Source organism: Mus musculus, chromosome 12, assembly GCF_000001635.26.
Source record: "Mus musculus strain C57BL/6J chromosome 12, GRCm38.p6 C57BL/6J".
NCBI classification, from domain to species: domain Eukaryota; kingdom Metazoa; phylum Chordata; class Mammalia; order Rodentia; family Muridae; genus Mus; species Mus musculus.
In genome coordinates, this window is record NC_000078.6 from 82,247,819 (window position 1) to 82,271,698 (window position 23,880).

Genomic DNA, 23,880 nt, shown 5'->3' on the forward strand with positions numbered 1-23,880 from the left:
TAAGCTGTTTGGTAACTGTTCTGGAATTTTTGCTTTACTGTTGGTAACAGCTTGGACTGGATCTCACAATGAGGGAATCTAATTCATGACCGCCAAATATTCCTCTCGGTCTTCCTGCCCCCATGATGTTTGGTTTAGCTAGGAACAAAGGTGCACTGCCTGGAGAGCCTGGCTGAGGTCATGAGAAGGTGCCGTAGTGGCATGAAGTTATACTGACCAAAACAGACCACAGTGTACTGCCTGAGCCTTCTCCTGGCGGGTGACACCAGTGCTCCAGATGTGTCACACAGATTCTGTTAGTGTGGTTGTTCCCTGGGTAGGAACGGACCCTCCGTGCTTCCTCCTCTTCATCTTTCAGAAGTCTGGGTTTGCTTTCAGTTTACGTAGACATGTTATCTTTATTTCACCGTTTCTTTACTCTTGAAATAGTTTACCCTGCAAAATTCCTAGGAGATACTAAAAGAAGTTTAAATAGACAACAGTCCATGTGTCCGTGTGTGTGGGTAAGTCCTGGCTTACACGCACCTCTCAGTCCTGCTGGCCTACTTGTTCTCCAGATACCAATATGTTGACGTGGCTTTTTAATATTCATTTATAATTAAAAGCATTGGGTTCCTTTACTTCAAAAGCCCAATATAATTGAGATTATATCTGATATCTGTATGTTTTTCTTTCATTGATGTTTTGGAGATCTGCTCATATTAATATAAATCTAGTTCAAGCAGCATTGTCTTTGGCTTTACTTGAGCATTACTTCTGCTGTATCGGGCTTTGCTGTGGATGTGACTTTGGAGGAACCGGAAGGTGCTACAGAGCATGCTCACTACTCTCACCATTGCTGCCTGGGAGGCTGGGCTGGGCACAGGCCGGTAGTGTTTCCTAGTGCATTTGGAAGGCTCTTCCTGGTCAGACTGATCTGTTCTAAGGCCTGAGGAATGTGCTGTGCACCCAGTGTCTGCCTCATTATCCATACCACAGGCAGGGCCACACAGGATTAAATGAGAGTTAAGTTTCCCTTAAAGGACTCTTGGTCTTAGAGTAAAGCATTGTGTGAAATCTCTTTCTTTTGAATGATTGTTTATCACGACAGGAAAGACTTCTTTTTTTTCTTTTTAATTGCTTAAGAGATGAGTTACGTTCGAAACCTCTGATGTTTTGAGATGGTCGGTTTTCCTTTGTCACTTTCGGTTCCACGATTGTTATCCCATCTGTTCCCAAGCTCCTCAAACCCTCTGGTTGGAGCTCTTAGCGAAGTTCTGAGCTGCACTTCATTCAGATGTCACATGGGACCCAGGAGCCGTGCAAGGCGATGAGAGCCTTAGGCATACAGAGCCGTGTCTCAGGGATGGCAGGCTGTGAGGTGGTCAGGGTTGAAGGAACTGTCCGGTGCAAACAGCCTTAGAACAGTCACAGCAGCACATGCCGCACCACGTGGAAAACAAAACGAAGAGAGCAGTTGGGGGCAGACATTTGAGGGGGGCCACAGAAGGCGCAGCACTGCTCACAGCACTCTCCGCATGCTGGCCCTGGGAGTGCATAATCCTCTCTGTAGCTATTTTTGAAGTGGTGTGGAAGCTTTGGCACAGGCCATCTCTTCACCTGTAGTTACCTGTGAGGTACCCCTCTTTCCTCTGAACATACTCATTTCCTTAAGAAGGCATTCGTAAGTTTCACCTTTGCAGGTAGATATTACTTTGGGTCTTGATTAGTTGAATTATGTCATTCACTATGAAAATCTTGTCTTAGTTACTATTCCTTTGCAGTGAAGAGACCATGACCAAGGCAATTCTTAGAAGAGAAAGCATTTAACACATCAGTGTAATACTTGATGAGTGTCACATTTAGAAGCTCTGACGCTTGAAATGGTCAGTTTTCATTTGCCACTCTTGGTACAGAATTGCTATCCCGGCTTGCTTACAACTTCAGGGGCTTATTAATCCATTACCATTAAGGAATGGGATATGGCAGCAGGCATGGCAGGCATGGTGCTGGAGAAGTAATTGAGAACTACATCCTGATCTGAAGGCAGAGAGGTAGGGGAGGTGTGTGTGTATGTGTGTGTGTGTGTGTGTGTGTGTGTGTGTGTGTGTGTGTTCCTGGCATGGGCTTTTTGAAACTTGAAAGCTTGCCTTCAGTGAAACACTTCCCTTAACAAGGCACACCTACCTACTCCAACAAAGCCACACCTTCTAATCCTTCTCAAAAAGAGCCACTTTCTGATGACTAAACATTCAAATATATGAGCCCGTGGAGGCCATTCTCACTCAAACCACCACAACATGAACCTTTTCCTATAGTCACTCAGTTTACATAGGATTTGTGTCATTTAAAAGAATGTCAAATATTTAGGGAAAGCCCTTAGAACAAAGCCATTTTTGCGAGCTGCCCAATGTTGTGTGTATTATTCGGGAATGTTTGAATCAAAAGATTTATTATATTTGTATTCTGCCTGTAGTGTATTATTAATTTCTACATCCTTGCCTGCTTCTCATGAATCACCTTGCAAGCCATTAGTTAGCACTGAGGGTTGTGTTAAATAAGACTCCATGTCTGTGCACAGGAAAGCTTAAAGACATGGCTCTATTGGAACTCTTTATAAAGTACATGAGAAAATTTTCATGTAGATGGGGTGTAGATTGATGTGTGACATCTTCCATAAAGAGAGGTTCTGTATATTGACAAGCTCATGCTATAAGGGGAGGATCCAGTGATGCCAACGTGCAAAGGTCACCAGGCTGTTAAGCATCTTTCCCCAGGCTTCTGGGTGGGAAATAAAATTATCTGTTCCTCCCTTTGAAGGGACAAGTCTGGGTGTTTAGCATTCCTGTTTTCCTAGTGCTTCTCTGTGAGCACAGGGACCTTTGAGCTTCTACAACTAGGGGTGAACTTTAAGAGTTTAAGGCTCTTGCTCGTTGGGGTTTGCTTTCTCTGCTTTCTGTTTGTGGTTCAAGATGTGAACCATCAGCTCTCAGCTCTAGTCACTAGGCAATCCTGCTGCTAAGCTGCTCTGCTGTAATTTTGATGGACACTTACCTGCCTGGCACTGCCAGCCCCAAGCAAACCCTTCTAAAGTTGCCCAGGTTGGGGTGTTTTATCACAGCAATAGACAAATAACTAAGACACAGAACAGCGTAAACACTTGAATTGAACGTCACCATGTTGCCCATTGTCAACTTGGCTTTCATTGTTTAACTACACAGGCAGCTTTCTCTCTGCATCCAGAGCGGAGCTTTGCAGAGTGTCACTCCACCCCCTTTTTTCTTGAAGGATTTGGAATCTAGAAAGTGATGCAGGTGCATCTTTAGAGGCAGTGAGGGAGGATTTGAAAATTGACCAAGTACCTTAGACTTTGATGTTTCTCATTAGCGTGTGTAAGAGGATGTAAGCCGCAGATATTTAGGGAAGCAGAGCTATGTAGATGTACCTGGGTTTTAGTACTTTTTTCTCACAACATTCTTTTTTTCCAGGATTTACTCAGCTACCATATGACATTTATATTTATGTATGAATTGTAGCTCTTATGGAAGCATAGCACACTGAATCCATTCTAGCTGCAGATTTTTCCTTATCATTCAGTGTCTCAGTGACAGGCTTTAGGCATTGAGAGTGCCACAGTAGCTGCTAAGATACGGATGGGTTTTGAGTGTCTGCCTGCCAAAGGGCAGTGTACTAGAAGCTTGGCTTCCTGTGTGTCATGCTAAGGTGCTGAAACACACAGAAAGGGTGGGGCATAGTGAAGTCCTTGCTTCACCATAGCTTTACCCTCAGAAGGGATTAGGGCAGGTCTTCTGAGGGAGTTCATTCTCACAAGTGCCAGTAATTATAGGAGTGAAACTGGTCCCTGAATCTCATTTTATTTTTGTCTTGAGTATGTGTCCACCGTGATGCCCTCACAGAAGCTACTATGTTGTGAAGTGGCCAAAAGTCTCTTAACCATAGGGCAAAGTGATGGGCCACTGAGTCTAGGACTTTCAGTGTCAAAACGTCATTCTTTGTACATTACCTATGCTCAGGCATTTTGTTATAGCAATAGAAAATACTCAGTGGCTAACCTTGACTTAAAAGTATACAATTTATCTAGAGGGATTTCTGGTTTAAAGACTATTATTGTTAGAGCCTGTTTCAAGTATTAACACCTCACCTCCCCCAAATAAATTACACAAATGTATCTTCTCGGCAATAGATACTGCTTTCTTCTCTCTTGTCAGTAGAATACCATTTAGCTTGCATCTCACTTTGTTTGGCATGAAGTTTCCGTGTGTACCCAGGCTTACATTACCTCAGCTCAGCTTCCCAATAGCTGGGTCTAATGAGGTGTGTAGTCTTACTGTTCTACTTTACATACATAATGCTTATTCTTTAAGATCTCTCAGATAGTCTAGGCTGGTCTTGAACCTGAGGTGTAGCAGAGAGTGCCTCAGAATGTGAATTCCTAATCCTCCTGCCTGGCACTATAGCTACACTCTGCCACGTTCAGCTTGGCTTAGCTTTGCTTTTTATGAACTTTTGTCAATTTCACAAGTGAAAAGTGAACTCTCACTGCTAGTTTTCTGTCTGTTTCTCACGCCGCACATGAACACACTTTCAGGTGCTTAATGGGAACTTCCCAGTGTGTAGACTGACTCTTGTCCTGTGCCTGTTCATCCCTTAACTACAAACAAAGTGCTTTTCACCTTCCTACACCGTTTATATTTTCCATTTTTGGTAACTTTTGCCATCTGTGCATTTTTCAACTTCATTAGATTTTTATGTCCTATTAGAAGACACGTGGGCTCTCTCTCTAAGATTATGAAAAATGCGTCTTGCTTTCTTTGAAGACTCTGGTGGTTTCTGTGATGTGTAAGCATTCTTGTTACTGTGTTTTATTTGGCCAAGCAGCCCTCCCTTTGTTCTTCCTCTGATTATCTGGCTCTGCCATCACTATTGTTGAGACATTTATCTCTCTCTATGCTGATTTATTGTAAAGGTTACATTTTATCTTACATGAAATTCCCTCATGTGTCTTTGGAGTTTTGGTGTGTCCATTGGCTCAGGAAGCAGTTTTACTTCTTAGTTATTACAGGTTCTCCAAACTTTCACTGGCTGGCAGGTGTTAAGGCTAGCCCTCCTCATTAATCTTCTTTTCCATAATTAGCCCAATTATTCTCACGATTTTCCCACAGGAGCTGTAGAGTTAGCTTTTGAGCATTCTGTAAGAATATCTTCTTAGTCTTACTAGAATTGTAGCACATTTACATGGGAATCTAGATTTCTTTTAGAAGCTTTGATTTCCTGGGCAACTGGTTTTTATACATTAGATGTTTCCCAACTTCTCTGTTTTAAAAAAAAAAATTTAGTTTAAGAAGATTTATTACTGATAGTTCTTTCTTCATGTATTGGGTTTCATTTCTGTTCTTTTGGTAATGTGAAATACTCTTTTAGGGTCTAGTGTCTTAGGTAAAAGTTGGACTTTTCCCACCACAGTGCTCTGGGGTCTTCAGTGGAAAGTCATGAGAATATACTGGTTGCAATGTGAAGTGGACAGGAGTGTGGGCTGGAACTTGAATTGTGCTGCCTGAGTCTGCCGTAGCTTACACTACTGACCCTGTGGGCAGTGAGAAGTGCCACCAGCTCCCATCATGCTCTTGGTCTCCTTGCCTGTTAGCTTTCGGAAGAAGATGTAAAACTTTGCAGAATTACTTTATAGCCAATGCTGGGAACTTTTAGTTTGATTTTTGTCTTTTTTGTGTGGGAGAAGGAAAAATCTCTTTCAATACAGTGATTCTTTAGATAAGTATGTTGCATTCATTAGTCATTTTTTTTTTCTCAGCTCTTCTCTATTCTTTTGTTTTGTGGTACTGAGGTGGAACCTGGACTCTTGCATAGGAGGTACATACTAAATCACTGACCATGCACCCATCCCCAGCCCACAGCTCTTGATTATCACGACTATATCCCCTACGTCTGATGACACCCTCTACTCTAATTAGAAGTCGTCATAATGACATGTGCTCCTCATTGTAGCGTTCTCCAGGAAGCATGTTAGGGGCACACATGCTGCTGGTCCCCTGCAGTTCTTCTCATCTTGAGACTTGCTCTTCACAAGACTCCACCTGTCTCCAGCCACTTCAGCAAATGTTTATCACTTCTGAGGTTCCTGGATGGTCACTCCTAGGTCATCTCAATCTTAATGTCAGTTCTAGAGGCTCCCAAACTGAGTACTGAGTGAGCAAGGAGACACGCCTGCTTTAGTGCCATACAGACTGGTCTAGGCATCATACTGGAAAGCAGAATCTTGTTTTCTGTGCATTTTGTCTCAGCATCTGGCTGAGGGGTCAGAGGAAAGCAGTCTGGTAGTGTGAACTGGGAGGCAGAGAGGCACTGTTGGAGCGTGCAAGCACCTAGCTGAGACTGCTGCCTGGTTTCCGACCTTACTCTTGTGTGCTGCCGCTGCTGCTGCTGCGCACCTCCCTCTTGGACAAGTTGCAAAGCTGTGGGCTGGTTGCTATGGGAATTGATGGGTGCTCCTGGCAGAGGGAGAAGGAAAATTCTTGGAGCTGACCCGAAAATCTTCAGGGAGCCATTTTTTTTTCTTTTTCTTTTTCTTTCTTTTTCTTCTGCCTCTAGCTTTCCTACTTGCTGCTCTTGGATTTGATTGGGGGCAAACTCTCCTGGAGTCCTGAAGTCCTCACCAGGAAGACTTCTAGGAGGAGGGGTACAGGGGTTCAGCAGTTGGCTTCTGAGGCTTTGCTGAAGTCACACAGCCCCTGTCTACACTGTCCAGGAATGTGCTGCACACAGGTGCAGGGTACCCCGGGGTTAATTTCAGGGTCATGACTTCTCTGTCTTCACTAACACTCTACACAAAGACAGGTGGGACATTCATTTTTTATTCTGGATTTCTGAACTATCGGTAGAAAATGGACATTTTAGTGAGTTAGTACTCATTGGACAATAATGAAGTTAAAATGTATTTTATATAGAGTGGAGTGTGGTGATACACATCTTTAATTCCAGCACTTGGGAGGCAGAGGCATTTGGATCTCTGAGTTTGAGGCTAGCCTGGTCTACAAAGAGAGTTCTAGGATAGCCATGGCTACATAGAGAAACAAACACTGTCTTGAAAAAAGTTACCAACTTTTATTTATTTAATTAAATTGATGAGTAATTTCACTGATGTAATATAAGCTAAGTTATTTTTATGACAAATCAGGAAAAATGAATGTAAAACACCGATTTTCCCTTCAAGAGAGAATATGAGTGACTCTGGGTGTCAGTTACAGAACTTGATGGGACAAAAAGAGCCATGTACATTTCCAGTTTCAGGTCTCTGTTCTGTCATTTCTGATTTTTGTGTTTACTAGTAATGAAAATGTTTGGTAAGCCCCCACCCCCAACCCCTTACTTTGACCCGACATTGAATTCCAGGCTGAATGAGAACATCTATCTAGGTCTGTTCAAACCTTAATCATGTATGGTCTTAGTAGTGACAATCACTTAACAGAGGGACCCACATGATTCTGAGGTGCCGTGAGATGTGGATAATTCCAGTTCTCTGGAAGGGAGTCTGAGGAAGGGTTGGAAAGAAAGGGCAGTCACACACAGGTCTGGCCTGCTTAGAGCCTCTGCTCTTGTAGCCCGTGTAAGATCATGAAAAAAATTAAAGGCAAATATATTGTAAATGGTGATAGAGATGCTTTAATGATGTGGTTTGAATATGCTTGGCCCAGGACTTGGCACTTTTAGGAGGTGTGGCCCTGTTGGAATAGGTGCGGCCTTGTTGAAGGAAGTGTGTCACTGTGGGGGTAGACTTTGAGACCCTCCTCCTGGCTGCCTGAGAACATTTTGCCCCTGCCTTCCCTTGAATGAGGATGTAGAACTCTCAGCTCCTCCTGCACCAGGCCTGCCTGGATGCTGCTGAGCTCCTGTCTTGATGATAATGGACTGAACCTCTGAACCTGTAAGCCAGCCCCAAGTAAATGTTGTCCTTACAAGAGTTGCCTTGGTCATGGTGTCTGTTCACAGCAGTAAAACTCAAACTAAGACAAATGAAGTGGTGGTAACTGCAAGGCCAAGTGACCTTCACAAGGGATATTCTAGAAGCCAAGTAGAGGAGCTGACAGCCATGGGGGGTGTAGTAGTCTGTTTGTTCATAGGCATTTGCAGATTAGTCATTAGTATTTGAATGGAATCTTCTAAATAAGCTACATTTTACCAAGTGTTGACCCTTGTTTCTTAGCCTCAGAACTTTTTAACTTCTCTGGCTTTTATTTGCCAGGGAACCTTACAGAATGTCTACCAGGGCTGTGCAGGGTGACCTCCAAGGAGGTGTTACCATAGAGAAGGACTTTGGTCCCTGAGACTTGCATCAGAGAGAAGAGCTGGGAGCTGGGAGGTCTGAAGTGTGTTCATTAGCCCTACATGCTGTGCGTCAGCGGCTTCTTTAGTGTAAAAACACAACTTTTACCCCAGAGGGAGTGAGACAGTTTATTCTGGGCCAAATAAGAATGGCTGCGGCCCGGGGACACAGATTCAGGTCACCCCAGACACTGTGTTCCTATGTGGTAATAGTTGAACACAGTGTTTGTAGTAAGAGAACAAAGAACTAGCCCGAAAGGCCCTTTTCATTTATGTGGGTGGAAGTAACAGGCAGGCGGGCCTCCGCTCCAGGTCTCAGATGCTATCTAATGACATTCTTAGGTTGATGGAAGCTAGGGGTCTGTTATTGCATTCCAAAGGGGTTTACCTAATAGTCTTAAGAATGTTAGGTCAGATACAGGGGCAGACAATGGAATACTGTCAGTGGACTAAGGTAGCCCAAGATCATTTTGACTCCTATCTTTTCACAATCAGTTGATAGCCATGGCACTATGGGTAACAGAGGTGTGTCTTTGCCCTCATTTGTTCTCTTGCTATGAAATAGATGTAGCTCTTCACAGGTAAAAAACTGAGGTTCCTGATGAATCTGCTCCAGCCAGCTCATGCCATCCAAGCAAGGCTAGCCTTTTGTTAACATTGAGAGTTTTTGAGCTCAAGGCATTAAATGTTGCCTGGAGCCCCAGGTCTTATATAGTTAATTATATTGCCCTGTGTTGTTCAGGCCTAACTATTATGGTAGAGTAGAGCTGTGTATGGTGTTGGTCTCTAAAGTTGGTCTCATGCTATTTCAGTATGTGAGGCCTACCCTGTGGTGACTCAGCAGAGACACTAAGAAATGCCTAGAGGTGGCCCTTGAATTAGGCACAGCAGGAGAGATGAACTTTGGAGTTATAGGGTAGTGTTATGGGGGACTTTGTGAACAGGGCCTAAGCGAGGGAGCACAGGACTGCTGTGGGTTCAGCGTGTCTGCAGGGAAGGGCATGAGAAGGGCAGGGGAAATAGCTGAGAAGTTCAGCTGGAGCCGAGCCCTACTGAAGAATTTGGATCCTCTTTCTGTAGGCGGTGAGAAACTTTTGCTGTTTTTGAGACTGATAAGGTATCTTTTTGTTTTAAAAATCTTAAAAAGACCTAGCCAAAGTTAAAATTCGTGCCAGGTGGTAGTGCAGTTTTTAATCCCAGTTCATGGGAGGTAGAGGCAGGAGAATCTTTGTAAGTTCAAGTCCCAATTTGGTCTACATGTCGAGGTTAGAAAAAAGAAATGCAATGAAAATGAGCTGATAAGGAAATGGTGAGTGATTGCAGCTAGGCAGTGGTGGAGCACATCTTTAATCTCAGAGTTTACACAGGAGGCAGAGGCAGGCAGAGCTCTGAGAGTTTGAAGCCAGCCTGGGCTAAGAAGGAGTTAAAGATTCAATATAAATGAAAATAAAAACCAAAACAAAGCTCAGATTTACCCACGGGAAATGATTGTTTTGTGAACTAGAGTTCTGATTGCAATCCTGTTAGTGTGGTGATCAAGGTTCAGGACAAGTAGAAACACAAGATTGTTGGGAATCTGTTGGAATCTTGATTGGCATACACAGGTCTGTGTGGTGCTTATTTGTGAGTCTGAGATCTGAAGTCTACAAAGTGAGACTTCCTCATGAGCCATGTGACCAGTCAGGCAGTTTAGGTGCGACCTCCTGTTGCTTTCTTAGTTCCAGAAAAGAGCCAACTTTCCCGGTGACCTCTGTCATGTATTATTGCCCAGAATATTCCTAAGGGCCCTCCTAGTTGAACCTTTACCCATGTATGATATTTATAAAAATACAGCTTTCTGCTTGCTTTAAGCAGAGTTTATACTGCTTTACCAAGGAAATGAAAAAAGTATATGTCTTAGCACCGAGGTGAGGAGAAAGTTTGCTGGTTAGCATGGTTTTGAAGCATATTGTCTAGTTGAGTCCAGTAAGTGGTGCAGAGGAGGGCAGAGACTGAGACTGACTCGTGCACGCAGATTCCAGTCCATCCTGCTCATCACTTCCTGCTAAGTGAATCTCTAGTACCCGAGACACAGGGAGAACCAAGCAAGTGCTCTCTGGGTGGATAGGTGATGGGTGAGTCCCAGGACATCACTCCTGTCTCCCAGGAGTAGTTGTTGTCAAGGATGAAAGAACTGGTAAACTGCCTTTCGGGCTTGAGTCAGTCTTGAAGACCTTAAAATGCCTTGGTCAGATTCATCATTTCTGTGTCAGAGGCAGTCTGTAGGTACCCTTCAGTTCCTTTAGACCAAACAACCAAATAGAACTGAAGTAACTGAAAACAATCACATCTCATAGACTGACCTAAAAAATGCAAAGCATGTAGTATAACATTCTCTTCTTTAGCTTTTAAAAGGGTCAAGATCCCAAATTAACATACTTCCTTCTAAGCCAAGATTTTAGTTACTTGACTCAAAGCCCAGAGGATAGATGGAAATCCTAAGAGGCTTGCTAAAGCATTGAGCAGCAGTGAGATTTCTTCCCTGGCAGCTTGGAATTTTTCTAATTCCAGTAATTTATTATAAAAAATATTATTTTGTTAACATTTAGTAAAGAATTTTAATAAATGGATACGTTTTGTATAAATATTAAGGTTTTCTGTTTTTTCCTTGACCGACAAATGGGAACATTTGAAAGTGGTCTCTAAAGGTTTTCTGGCCCTCACACAGCCTGTATTTCTGTGACTTTGGAACCATTGCAGTTAAGCAAAGTGTGTTGTTCACTGGTGGCTACTGGAGGACCTGGTCCCTCTTAGTGTTGCTTAAGTTGGGGCAGGTTTTAATAGAATGTGGACATATAATTTTTGCTTAGAGTTCTTGAATTAAACTCCCCAGATTCTGTTTTTAGGCCATGAAGACACTCCTGTGTTGTTTGTCTCTCAAGGTATGTAGCACTTTACAGTTTGTTTTGCTATTTTAAAATTTATTTAAACAACATTGCTTAAAAGCTTTTATTCCATGTATGTATGTATGTATGTATGTATGCATGTATGTATGTATGTATGTATGCATTCATGCATGTGCCATGGGCATGTGCTTGGAGGACAGAGGATAGGAGTTGTTCCTCTTTTTCCACCATGTAGGTTTCAGGGATCAAACTCAGGTTGCTACACTTGGTGGCAAGTGTCCTTACCTGCTGAGCTGTCTGGCTTGTTCCCAGATCTACTTTTGTACATTTTAGTTTACTATCCAGTGTGAAGAAGCCAGTGATAATGTAAGGCAAGACCTTACCATACCAGACAGTCTGGTATCTACCCAGGGTTGGGTGCAGTGCTGCAGGAAGCTCTGCTGCTAGATCCTGTCTACTCAATGCATTAGCTGGTGGCTCATGTTCCTGAAAATGATACCCACTGCCAACTGTTAGGTACCAGAGTCTTTATAGAGCAGAGCTACTGTTCTTCTCAGCTCTCTGTGGGCACAAGGACAACTTCATTTACTTCAGTGGGGCCAGGATAAGATTCTCATTAAATTAGCATTCATCCTGAGAAAGTCAGTGTGACATTCAGTCCTGTCCTCAGGCCTGTAGGGCATTTAGAAATCTGAGCATCATTAGAAGGAAGAAGCACAAAGCATTGCCTTCTGATTAGTCCCGAGACAGGAGATGGGTATCCGCTGGAGTTCCCAGAGCCTGGGACCGGCTCCCAGTCTTGGTTCCCAGGTTATATTTCTTTTGCTCTCCCCACTCACCCGAATCTTGGATGACATTTGTTTTTTTGTAAATAGTTTGTGACTCTGAGAACAAGTCTGTCCTCTCCTTTGCTTTAGCTTTGGGCAAGAGCACTGATGTTGTGCACCTGCAAGCCAGGCTCGGGGGACATCCTTCCACTGCCTTGATTGCACTAGGAGACATAGTTGAACATTTTTATTTAATCAGTAAACTCTAAATCGAGTGGGTACTTTTAACTTTAGTATCAGTGGATGAAAGAACTTCTGTTGTGTTAACATTGTGGCTTCCCTGTATTCCTGACTATATAGAGATTCTTAGTTGCCGGAGGCCAGGGTTAGTGTAAGGATTAGGAGCAACAACTCCCGCTTTGGACACTCAGGTATCTCTTGAGTGTCTGTTGCATAGATTAGGGAAGCTCAGTGGCCCTGATGTCAGATAAAGTGATTACTCAGAGCGAAACTCAGTCTTGTTTGTTCCTTGGGAATTTTAATGTGAACGGAAGTTTGATCTTAGCCTTGCAGTTTCTGTGCTCTGGTCTGATGTGGGAAAGACTGGATCTCTCGAACTGGTTAACTGGCTGCCATCCTCTGCCCTGCTGTGCTTTCTCCAGGTATGGAGGCTGCAGGTTGAAGTAGGTAGGTGTCTTTCTTTTGTCACTGTCCTCTACCTTCCTTTTCTGAGCTGGGATCTCATCCTACCCGTCTGCTTGCTGAGCTTGCTCCTAGAAACCCGCTTTCCCACTCGAGCACTAGGGTTCCACGTGCACACTACCATGCTTTTTATGCTCATCCTGGGGATCCCGACTCAGGTGTGCATGCTCACAGGGCAGGCACTTCACCCACTTACGCATCTCTTTGCTGTTGTTTAATGGTTAAAGTGCCTATGTGCAGTGATGGCACACACCTTTGACACCAGTACTCTGGAGGCAGAGGAGCATCTCTATGAATTCTCACCAGCTTGCTCTACAGAGTGAGTTCTAGGACAGCCCAGGCCACAAAGACAAACCCTATCTTGAAAAACTTTTTTCTTTTTCTTTTCTTTTCTTTCCTTTTCTTTTCTTTCCTTTTCTTTTCTTTTCTTTTCTTTTCTTTTCTTTTCTTTTTTTTCTTTTTTTTTTTGTGGTGGTTTCAGATGTGCCTACTTGCTATCAGTATTTGGTGCTAGTGGTGTTAAACATCTCTGATTTTCACACTCTGGTTATAAAGACCTCCAACAGGTTTGGTTATTTTTTTGTTTTGTTTTTGTTTTTGTTTTTGTTTTTCGAGACAGGGTTTCTCTGTGTAGCCCTGGCTGTCCTGGAACTCACTTTGTAGACCAGGCTGGCCTTGAACTCAGAAATCACCCTGCCTCTGCCTCCCAAGTGCTGGGATTAAAGGCATGTACCACCATGCCTGGCTCCAACAGGCTTATTATTATTATAATAATTATTATTATTAACAGTTAATTGACAGGTATTCTTATTTGAAATGTTACTGGAAAATTCATATTCTCTCCCAGTTACTGTAGTAATTGCATCAAACAAAATATGCAACATACATCTTAGAGCTGCCAGCTGTAAGATCTGCTTTCTTATAAGCCTTTCTTGTACCTGTTTGTTTTAAAAGATTTTGTTTTTGTGCATGGTGAGATAAGTAACAGAAGCTAGTTTATATTTGATATTTTATGTGTAGAGGTGTTTCACCTGCTCATATGTCTGTGTGTGTTAGGCATGCCTTGTGTTCCAGGAGGTCAAAAGGGGGAATCAGATCTCCTGGAATTGAAGTTACAGACAGTTGTGAGCTGCCCTGTGGAACCCAGGTCCTCTGGAAGAACAGCCAGTGCTCTTAACTGCTGAGCCACTTCTCCTGCCCCTACTAGCTGCCTTTAACTAACTAGGGGAAGGAACAAAGGGACACCACTGTCGTTGGCATTTCTCTGACTTTGTGCTTTCCTCTGCATGTTTGTGTTTTAATAATAGCAAAACTGGAAGGAATCTCATGGTACTTCTGCTTTTTGTGTTTATTTACATCTTTGAATATTTTCCATCCATTTAAATAATTTTTGGAATACTATTTTGAATTGTCTTGTAATACTGCACCTTTGACTAATTTGTCTGATGTGTCATAGATGGAGACTCTATTTCTTTTGCATGTGCATTTAATAGAAATGTTTGTAATTACCTAAGAGTTATTGGGTCAGACCACTGGGATGGCCTTGGCTTCTTCATATCCCCTATTGATTGACTAGGGATAGAACCTATTGCCATTCCTCCTGTCCCTTTGCAAAACCATCTTTGAGTACCCTGACATTTAGCGAGTCGAGTAGACCTTGCAGAAGAAGGAGGGTAGATGTCTTCAGGAAATCTCACAGGATAGTTCGTGGTCTGCGATCTAATGACACTAAGCAGTAGCTTGGAACTGTAAAGGCAGCCATGGAACGTACCTTCTGTAACCTCTGTTGGAAGTGCAGTCAAAGGATGTCACAGGAAAGAATTCTTACAGGTCACATGATTCAAATGCTCAGAGCTGGACCAACGCTGTATCTGTGCTGCTGCATCGTCTGTGCCTGGAGCGGTGACGTCCTTGGAGTTTTCAGAGGCGTTTAGGCTGCATATAAAAAGAGTGGCAAGTGCTTTGCTCCTGGTTCTGATGACTTCTGCCATCACGGCAGCCTCAGTGTGGTGTCCTTGCCTGTGCTTTCACTTCTTTCCTAGCAGCTATGGGGACTTAAGGCAGCATGGACTCTTGGCTTCTTTGTTAGTGTATCATGCAGAGAATTACTTTTTCCATCTCATAGTCACTGGACTTAGGGCTCGTTATTGCAAGTCCACATTTCCCCTGGGTTTGTGGTGACAATGAGTGACATATAGTGTGTTCTGTGACTAGGGTGCTTTGTTGTGGCAGGTAGAATCCCTGTGAGGGAGCTGATGTGCAGGCAGCTTCTCTGCTTATGGATGGAGTGACTGAGAACACTTAGTGTCTAATGCCTGGTATTGTCTGCCAGCTGCCTTCCTTCCCTTCCTGCTTCTTCTTGGACCTTTGTTGTTCTCACTGTTGTCCTTCAGTGCTCACAGCACCAGCCACTGCAGGGACCATCACTTAGTTTCTGTGGACCACTCCAGCTGCTAAGGTCTCAGTGTGTGGGGTGTGGGGGCCTTCACCTGACCCACTGAGTGAACGCTTTTCTCTTTCTCTTAAAGACAGGGTAACTTCCTGGAGATTTGTACTGTATCAAAGGGTAATTGAGACTCTCACATGAAATCCTTACATAAAATTCCAAGCACATGCTAAGCTTAGCTGCTGACATGTGATGTCTATGTAAAACATAGCTCTCATCTCAAAGGAAGGAAGAGAGTTTATTTTCAAGCTAAATTTGAGTGGCTGTGGTCAGGTTGTAGACCTGAACAAACTGTTCTCATGTGAAAACATTTATTCATAAAGTTCATATAGCTATAAGACAACACCAAACCATAAATCCAGTCACTTTTTCAAATGCACTGGTGGGCCGGTCCCAGCAGGCAGGAATAGTTATGCTATAGGCCTTTATAGGATGCTGCGTAATGAACGGCATTTTCAGTTTGTGAGGAGTCTGTTAGTATCTTCTAAGAGTCTTATGTGATAGTCACGAGGGTGCCTTGTAAGATAGGCGAATGGTTGTTAAGAACATCAAAAACAGACCGAGATAGTCTGGTTCTGGATCTACGCCTCCCTCCAGTCAGGTCAGCCTTGTAGAGTCTTCAACATAGGTGTGGCTTTCCCTGGGGACTTGAGATCACAGTGATTAGTGATGATCGCACAGGTCTAGTTAGAGTTTCTGCGTGTGCATTGCTCATTGCTACTCACTCAGTGCAGGCAGCATGGCCTACCTACCTGGTTGTAGGAAGTGGCCATTTTGCCGGTTGAAGCTCAGGCTGGGTGTGTACTTGGGTTGTAGGGGTCATTGCTGAATGTAGCCTTCTTCTGAGGCTTGGGGTCTGATATCAGCCACCCTCTCTGATTATTACCTGGCTAATCCAGTCAGCTGCTTAACCTAGATTCCTGTCCTTGTCCTACTGGGCTGCCCCATCACGCCTGAGCCACAACACCCTGGGGCTAGCTTCGCTTTGAGGCACCAGCTAGCTCCTTTAAAATACCTTGCTGTAGCATGGATCCTGGAAGCCCTCAGACCCACAGAACAAGTGCACCATGGATTGTCAGAGTTGGGATTTCAGTTCCAAATGGGTTGAAAGACTTGATTTGGGGAGATTGAAGAAGTTTTTGCTTTAGGAAGTTCTGTTTCCCTTGAAAAGTAGCCAAGGCCTTTCTTAGTAGCTTGTCTTTAAATTTAATTGTTAAAGAAAGGCAGTGTAAAGGCAGCTGCTTCTGTCTTAGGCTGAGGACTGAGGTGGGTGTTCAGCATGGTGTTTGCTGGAGTGAGAGAGTGCTGGCTGGTGCAGAACAGCAGGTGTCCTTCCTGTGGCTGACTTCAGAGGGACACAGAACTGCTAGGGGTTTGGTTTTAGGATCAGTGGTAAACAAAGCAAGACTGTATGTAAGGGTGGAGCAGAAAACAGATTCCTTCCCTGGTTCTAGCTCTCTAGTTCAGTGAGGGAGGGTAGCTCAGCTCCAAAGCGAGCCTGACTCTTGTTTTCTCTGTGAACAAGTAAAAGGACCATGGAGCCTGGAGCAGAATTCCATTTTGACTCCCTTCTGAGCTCCCTGGAGCTGAAGTCACCATTTCCCCTCTTCAGTTTAAGATCTGTTGGTCAGTCCGTCTCCAGGCTATAGCTCTGGTGGCTCCACTGTGTGCATTGTCTCTTATCACTTACCCTACAGCAGACATGCGCAGTACTATCTGGAACCCTGGAGCCCTAGAGGACCATCTTTGCTGAGTTAGACACAAAGCCGTAGATATTAAAGGAGATCCAAGATGTAAATGGCCCAACATGGCTGTGCATAATATACCACAGGATGGGATTAGACGGGATAAATAGAAGTGATGTGTAGATAAAAGGGAAGAAGGTAGGCATCTCCAGAAGCAGAATTGTTCTTTTTTTTTTTTTTTTTGGTTTTTCGAGACAGGGTTTCTCTGTATAGTCTTGGCTGTCCTGGAACTCACTTTGTAGACCAGGCTGGCCTCGAACTCAGAAATCCACCTGTCTCTGCCTCCCAAGTGCTGGGATTAAAGGCGTGTGCCACCACCGCCGGGCCAGAATTGTTCTTTAAGTAGAACAACTGAGGGGCGTAGTCACTCCCCTGCAGTGAGACTGTGTGCCTGTGGCTTGAGGTCTTTGGGACAATACAAGATGGGAAATGGGGATCTTTGGGGTCAGTTCCCCTGTAGTCTGAAAGTGGTAGATGCCCATAGACTTGGTGTTTGGGTCTCCTTATAAAAAGCTTCCCTAGGTGTTACTAGTCAAGTTAACTTCCTGTAGGAGCATCTCTGTCCACACTTCACCAAGAACTCATCTCAACAGAGAAGACTTTAGCCTATTCAGAACTGTCCCCTGGAGAAGGTGGGCTTAGAGCTGCCATGCATAGATGAAAAAACACTTTACATGGTAGCAGATGCCTTTAATTACAGCACGTGGGAGACAAACACAGGCAGATCAAGTTCAAGGCCAGCCTGGTCTGTGTATTGAGCTCTAAGTCAGCCAGGACTTCATTGTCAAACCCTGTCTTCAAAAAAAGAGAAAGAGGAAGATGAGGAAGAGGGGAAGATGGTTTCGGCAAAGGCACTGACTGAGTGAATCATATGTAGATTACCCAAAGAGCACACAGCAAGGAAAGTGAAGTTCAAGGAGAAACTTCGGATCAGGAACAAAATGGCCTGAATGTACCATGTTGAAGATTGAGCCTGGGCACAGTGCATTTGGGCTTCTCTTTGGTGTCACCCTGGCCGATCCCCTTTATCTGCCTTTTTTGTGAAGGTTCAGAATCCTGTGTGGAAAGACTGAATGCCGTTGGGTGCCTCCGTCATGTTGTCCAGGAGGCTCTCACAGGAATCATCCTTGTTGTCACAGTAACATTTGACAAGACCCACAGAGGACTTGCTAGATACTTCCTGGTTCCTGTGCAGACAGAGACAGACTTCCCTCTTCTCAGCCCTGATGCTAAGTCCGTGTTTCTGTCCTGTACAGGTACTTTTCAGATGGTGGCTGGCTGCCCAGAAAGATGCTGTAGTGAAACTAGGAGAAGTTGATTTCCAGGTAGGCGGGGCTCCGGTGCCTCTGGACTTTTGCCTGGAAGTTGCTTAGTTTGATCTTTGTGGAGCTGGCCTGTGTGTCCTTATTTGAACAAGTGAGTGGTTGGCAGTAACAGATGGTCCCAAGGGATTGCTTCTGTTCTTTTTTCTCCTTCCTTGGAGAGGAGAAGGAAGAGCTGCTGCTTGTTTGAAGCTTTAGAGTCTCTAGATTTCCATGTTGTTTAACTCCCAGTTGGTATTGTTGTTACTGCATTTGCTTCTTGTATGTTATAGATTTGGAGAATTCCAGATCCTTACTGAGAAGTTTCATGCTGACAGTAATAACCATAGTGGCCATCATCACTTGACGTGTGCTTGGGCTTTGCTAAGCGCGTCTCCTATGGGTATTGATTGGAAGGTAATAAGGCAGATGTTTTCTGCAGCTCACACAGCTTCTACGCTGCTGAGCCAGAATTTGAACCCACATCTGTTTGCCTTTAGTATGCCTTCCTTGTTCAAAAAAAAATTTTTTTTATTGCCCTACCCCCTTCCACCCAGTACTAATGATGCTTCTCCTCTTCTGTAAAACCGTTGGATGCCACTCCAGTTTTACTCTAAAATAACTTTTGCTTGTCATGAATATTTTCTGTCTGTAGCATTCATTACCTATTGGCTTGACATTCTAGCTGCTCTAATCAAAACTCCTCCATTTATTGTTGATGCTTCTTAGAAATCATGTGTTTCTTTTCTCTTTGTACTGCTTAAGGGGAAAAAAGGAAATTATTTTATTTTACATGTGGTATCATTTTCTAAGTGGCAGTTCAGTCTAAGCAGCTTCCAGCAGTCCCCTGAGACAGTTAGATTCTTACACTGATCTGTAAAACAGCAAGTCAGGCTGTCTCAGCTAGGGACTCCAGGATGCAGGTGAGGGTGTAGGAGCCCAGACAGGGTTGTTATGAAGAACTCGCAGTAGATGTGAATCAGAATAGGGAGGCAGTTTAGAGGTGCAGTTCCTGGGCTGGCAACCCCCCACCCCCTATTTTATTGTTATGAGTTGTTGACATCTGTATATTAAAAGCACAGCTTAGTCAGTCTCAGGTCCTAAATACTACAGTGGGGAACCCTGTATTATATTCTGGTCTGCCAGCACCGGGGTAGGGTGGTATGTGCTATGAATCTTAACTCAGTAGCATGTCTAGACATCACCAAATGTGTAATTATATAAAGTCACAGCTAAAGAATCCTGGCCGAACGACTTTAATAATTATGGGCAACTTTGACATATTCTGTTACTTTGTATCCTTACAGTGTTAGCCTATTATTGTAGAAAGAGTTATTTTTAGATAAGACAGAATGTGTAAGATGTGTTATGAATCTAGTTTTTAAAGTAAAATGTATCTTTCTTCCAAACAACCTTACATTGTCGGTTTGTAGAGCCGAGTATAGCGGAGTAAGGACTGGTGCTACCAGCACTGTGGCTAGAAGACGCTCGTTGGATGTCAGAAGTGCTGTGTCCATCAAGTTTCTCCTCAGTGGAGACTGACTGACACTGTAAAGTACACTGCTTTAAAGACAGCTCCGACTCCCCGAATCCATCTAAGCTTCATTTCTGCCTTCCTCATGTAGTCTAGGCAGTCTGCTGTCCCCTCCAGCTTTCAGCCCTTAGTCCTCACGGGAGAGAGGGGCCAGCATCCTTTCCTCTTCCATGCTGTCCTCCCTCCAGTACAGTGTACAATGGACAATACAGTGTACATCATCAAGTTGTGGGTTGCTTAAATGTTGTAGATACACAGTCTATTTCTTCTCTTGAGATTGAGGTTTTAACATCTGTCTCTTCCAGTGGCTCCTTGTACGGTGTATGTGTGTGCCTGTGATGGTGTGTGGGTGTCTGTCTTTCTGTAACAGTCATTAGATGACATAGTTTTTAATAAGATATCTTTTTCATTCATGGCTACTAATCTTGTGTCTTGGGAAGCCTATTTTTTTGTCCTGAATATGTTCTGTTTTCTTCTGATACCATTTTGGCCCACAGACATCCTGCCGTGTTTCATTTTGGAAACTTCATGGTCTGGGCTTTATTGCTGCTGACTTAACCTGAACTTATCGCAGGCTTTGTGGTTGACATACTCAGTCCCGGAAAAGGTGCTCACACCTTGTGTAAGTGAGGATTTCAAGCACTCCGACAATTTGGTCCATGTAAGGTCACAATCTGTATCTAGTGCTTTGTTGAAAACCTTTTTAAAGGCATGCCTTCCTTAACACAACAGTATTGCTATTGCAAACTGAGTGAGCTTCTGTAAGTGGGCTTTCTGTTATAATGAAGCAAGTGGTAGGAAGTTAGGAACAAGACTGAAAACTTGGTGTACATATGTGCCATCAGGTAGTGATGCCTTATTTTTGCCCTTGTGTTCTACTTAGCTGACCTGGGAGGAGCTAAGAAACTTGTATTTTAAGAAGTTGAAATGACTGTGGGTAAAGAGCTGCACACTTGTAATCACAGCCCTTGGTTTAGTGGGCTACACAGTGAGACCCTGCTAGAGCGGCAGTGGTTATTGAAATGGAAAAATCAAATAGATTCCATTATTTAGCCTGCTTAACTTGAGAGTCATTTGCTCTGTCACAGGGTTTACTCCATGCTACGCTCAGGTTTTAGTTCCAGCGTAGGCACCAGGGCTTTCTAGTATGTGCGTTTTCTCCCCTAATGTTAGAGGAGCCAACAGGCGTGATATGGGAATGTGTGTTCTCCAGTCAGTCTTCTGAATTGTGGCTTCTTAGTGTTCCCCATAATTACTGAATTTGAACAGATAGCAAATGCTCCATTATTCTGACAATCAGTTCTAAGGTGCTTTAGGGGAGAGTGGGGTGCTCCACATGTTAAGATGCCCAAGGTCCTATGTCAGGTATTGGAAGACAAACAAGACAGGAAGAGAACAGGGTGGCTACCAGAGCAAGCTTCTCTTCCTTCCCATGCTGTGTCTGTCAGGCTTTAAGGTGAAACTCATCTTTACAGGTAAGTACAGTGCTGACCGCTGTGGGTTCCCGAGAATCCTCTAGCCACGGCTCAGAGCTGGCGCTCCCCATACTGCCCACTGACGGTGTGGCAAGGGTATTGGGTAGCTCAAGGACCCAACAAAGCAGAATTCTCTCTCAGGAAACATTAGCTTCAGTTGATAACTCTCAGAGAAACTGGGACAGTTCCCAGGCCACTCTCCATTTTGCTGGGATAAACAACAGCATTAGTAGAACCTGGTTGGAGGCTGAGGTAATAAAATTCACTGTTCTAATTATGTCCTATTAGCAGGCTTATATTACATTTGTTTACTTAACCCTGAAAATAGTGCCTAAAGCACAGATTTGTATTCATTATCGACTAAATTAAATGTCTGTTTTCAGGAAGGACATTTGTTTTGCTTAGTGTTCACCACTTTTGACTAAATGGGTATTTATAGTCTCAGGCATGTAGCCTATTTTTTTATTTTTAAAGAAGTTACTTTATTTTTAAGGTATGTGTGTGTGTGTGTCGTACTCCTGCCTGCCTGCCTGCCTGCCTATGCCGAGGCTAGTCCTTTGATCTGCTAGAATTAGAGTTATAGATGGTTGTGAGCCACCTGATTTGAGTGCTTGTAACCACTGTGCTATTTCTCTGGCTTCTGACCAGTTAGTTCATAATGAATTGTTTTATTTACAAGAGCCAAATTTAGAGTCTTATCTAACCCTAACCCTGATTTAGTTGTTCATTGTTTTTTTGTTTTTTGTTTTTTTTTTTAAATAGCTCTCCATGCTGGAGAAAAAGAGTCAGGGCTCCATGCATGCTAGGCAAGTACTTTAACACTGTGCAATAGGCCGTCATATTTTGACCACAATCTTGTCTTTTATTATAGTGACTACAGGAATGCTTTCTCGTCTTTCTGGGATCGATCGATCTTTCTTTCTTTCTTTCTTTCTTTCTTTCTTTCTTTCTTTCTTTCTTTCTTTCTCTCTCTCTCTCTCTCTCTTTCTCTTTTTCTTTTTTTTTAAAGATTTTTACTTATTTATTATATATAAGAACACTGCAGCTGTCTTCAGACACTCTAGAAGAAGGTATCAGATCCCATTACAGATGGCTGTGAGCCACCATGTGGTTGCTGGGAATTGAACTCAAGACCTCTAAAGAGCAGTCAGTGCTCTTAACTGCCGAGCCATCTCTCCAGCCCCTGGAACAACATTTCTAATTGTCACACAAGACTAGTGGTTCTCTTCATTGCTATTTCAATGTCTACACTTAGGCCAGCATTAATTTCTGTTGCTAGTTGATTCTATGTGGCCCTGGTTGTCCTGAAACTCACTGTGTAGACCAGGCTGGCCCCGAATCACAGAGATCCACCAGCCTCTGCCTCTGAGTTCTGGAACTAATGGTATAGGCCATACCTGGCTGTGGTTCCTGTTTTAAATGTTCTAATCTCCAGTTTAAGTGGGTGTTCTATTTCTAATGATATCATTGTCTTTGTTACACTAATGGATGATTGAAAATGTTAAAAAGAGGCCTTTGAATTAGATTGTTGTTGAAGGTTGAGGTTCCTAGAGTTGTTTACTAAGGCAATAAGAATGAAAACAGAATGAATTACTTTTAGCCTTTGCAATTATTTGTAATTAAATATATAAACACAATTATCTTTAATTAAATGTATAAACAAAATACTTTTTTCCTTTATTTTGTAAGGATGATTACAGTTTATAATGTATATAGTAATCACTTTTAAGTATAGAAGTAAGTTTTGTTTTTGTTTGTTTGTTTGTTTGTTTGTTTGTTTTTTTGTTTTTTTGAGACAGGGTTTCTCTCTATAGCCCTGGCTGTCCTAGAACTCACTCTGTAGACCAGGCTGGCCTCGAACTCAGAAATCCGCCTGCCTCTGCCTCCTGAGTGCTGGGATTAAAGGCATGCGCCACCACGCCTGGCCCTAGAAGTAAGTTTTTTTTAGTCAAATTCCTGTTGATTATTTAATAATCTCATTGATCACTGCTAATAAAAGTGGTTATCAATGTTGATCATAACCAGAGTGAAGTAGAAATGCACACATTTTAGAGATAGTCTCAGAAGGACTTGTTTGTCCCCAGCTTTCTGATTCTCCTTTTCTTATTCTTGTATTACTTTTTTAAAAAGTGAAGTAGGTATGGGAAGAAGATAGCAGGAGCTGAGGGGTGCTTGTGGCAGTCTGTCACATACAAGGTGATAATTCTAGGAGAGCCTTCCTGAATAATGCTTTGGAAGCCCTGAGGAGCTGGGGGGTGTGGCCAGCATGAAGGGAGGGGAAAACGCTTGAGATCGGAAATCCTGTCAGAGCTGCTTTTCAGAATAAGCACACTTACTGGACTGAGGATTAAAATAAAATAGAGCTTCAAAGGGTTCTGAGGAATGAGAGCAACCTGAGTGACAGAGGAGCCCCTCTACCTCATGACAAACCCAGGGCAAGCCAACATGCCCTTATTCACCAGCCTAGTGACAGATTAGCCCACCTGCTGCCCACGAGCATCGTCCATGAACGCAAGCCTTGACCACAACCAGAGTGAAAAGGATAGTTCTACTGAGTTCTGGTCATGTTTTGTGTCATTGTAAGTCAAACTCTGAAAGGCCAGGAACTGTCTGTCTTTAATATTAGAATTGCACCTGCTGTGCCTGGGCCAGAAATCAGGGCTTGTGGCTGGAGCACAGCTGCACTGG

At 43.4% G+C, this 23,880-nt stretch overlaps 1 protein-coding gene across 18 annotated transcripts in view; it reads left to right on the top strand.

The window, feature by feature from the left end:
• Sipa1l1 (signal-induced proliferation-associated 1 like 1) overlaps positions 1 to 23,880 on the top strand; it is a 282,410-nt gene that overhangs the window by 78,442 nt on the left and 180,088 nt on the right. For 7 of the 18 annotated variants that reach the window (XM_011244061.3, XM_017315025.2, XM_017315027.2 and 4 more), the window contains one exon: positions 18,139 to 18,207. The exons of the other annotated variants lie outside the window; for them this stretch is intronic. The gene's annotated coding sequence lies outside the window, so the exon portion shown is untranslated. The remainder of the gene's footprint in view (positions 1 to 18,138; positions 18,208 to 23,880) is intronic. 18 annotated transcript variants of the gene reach the window in all.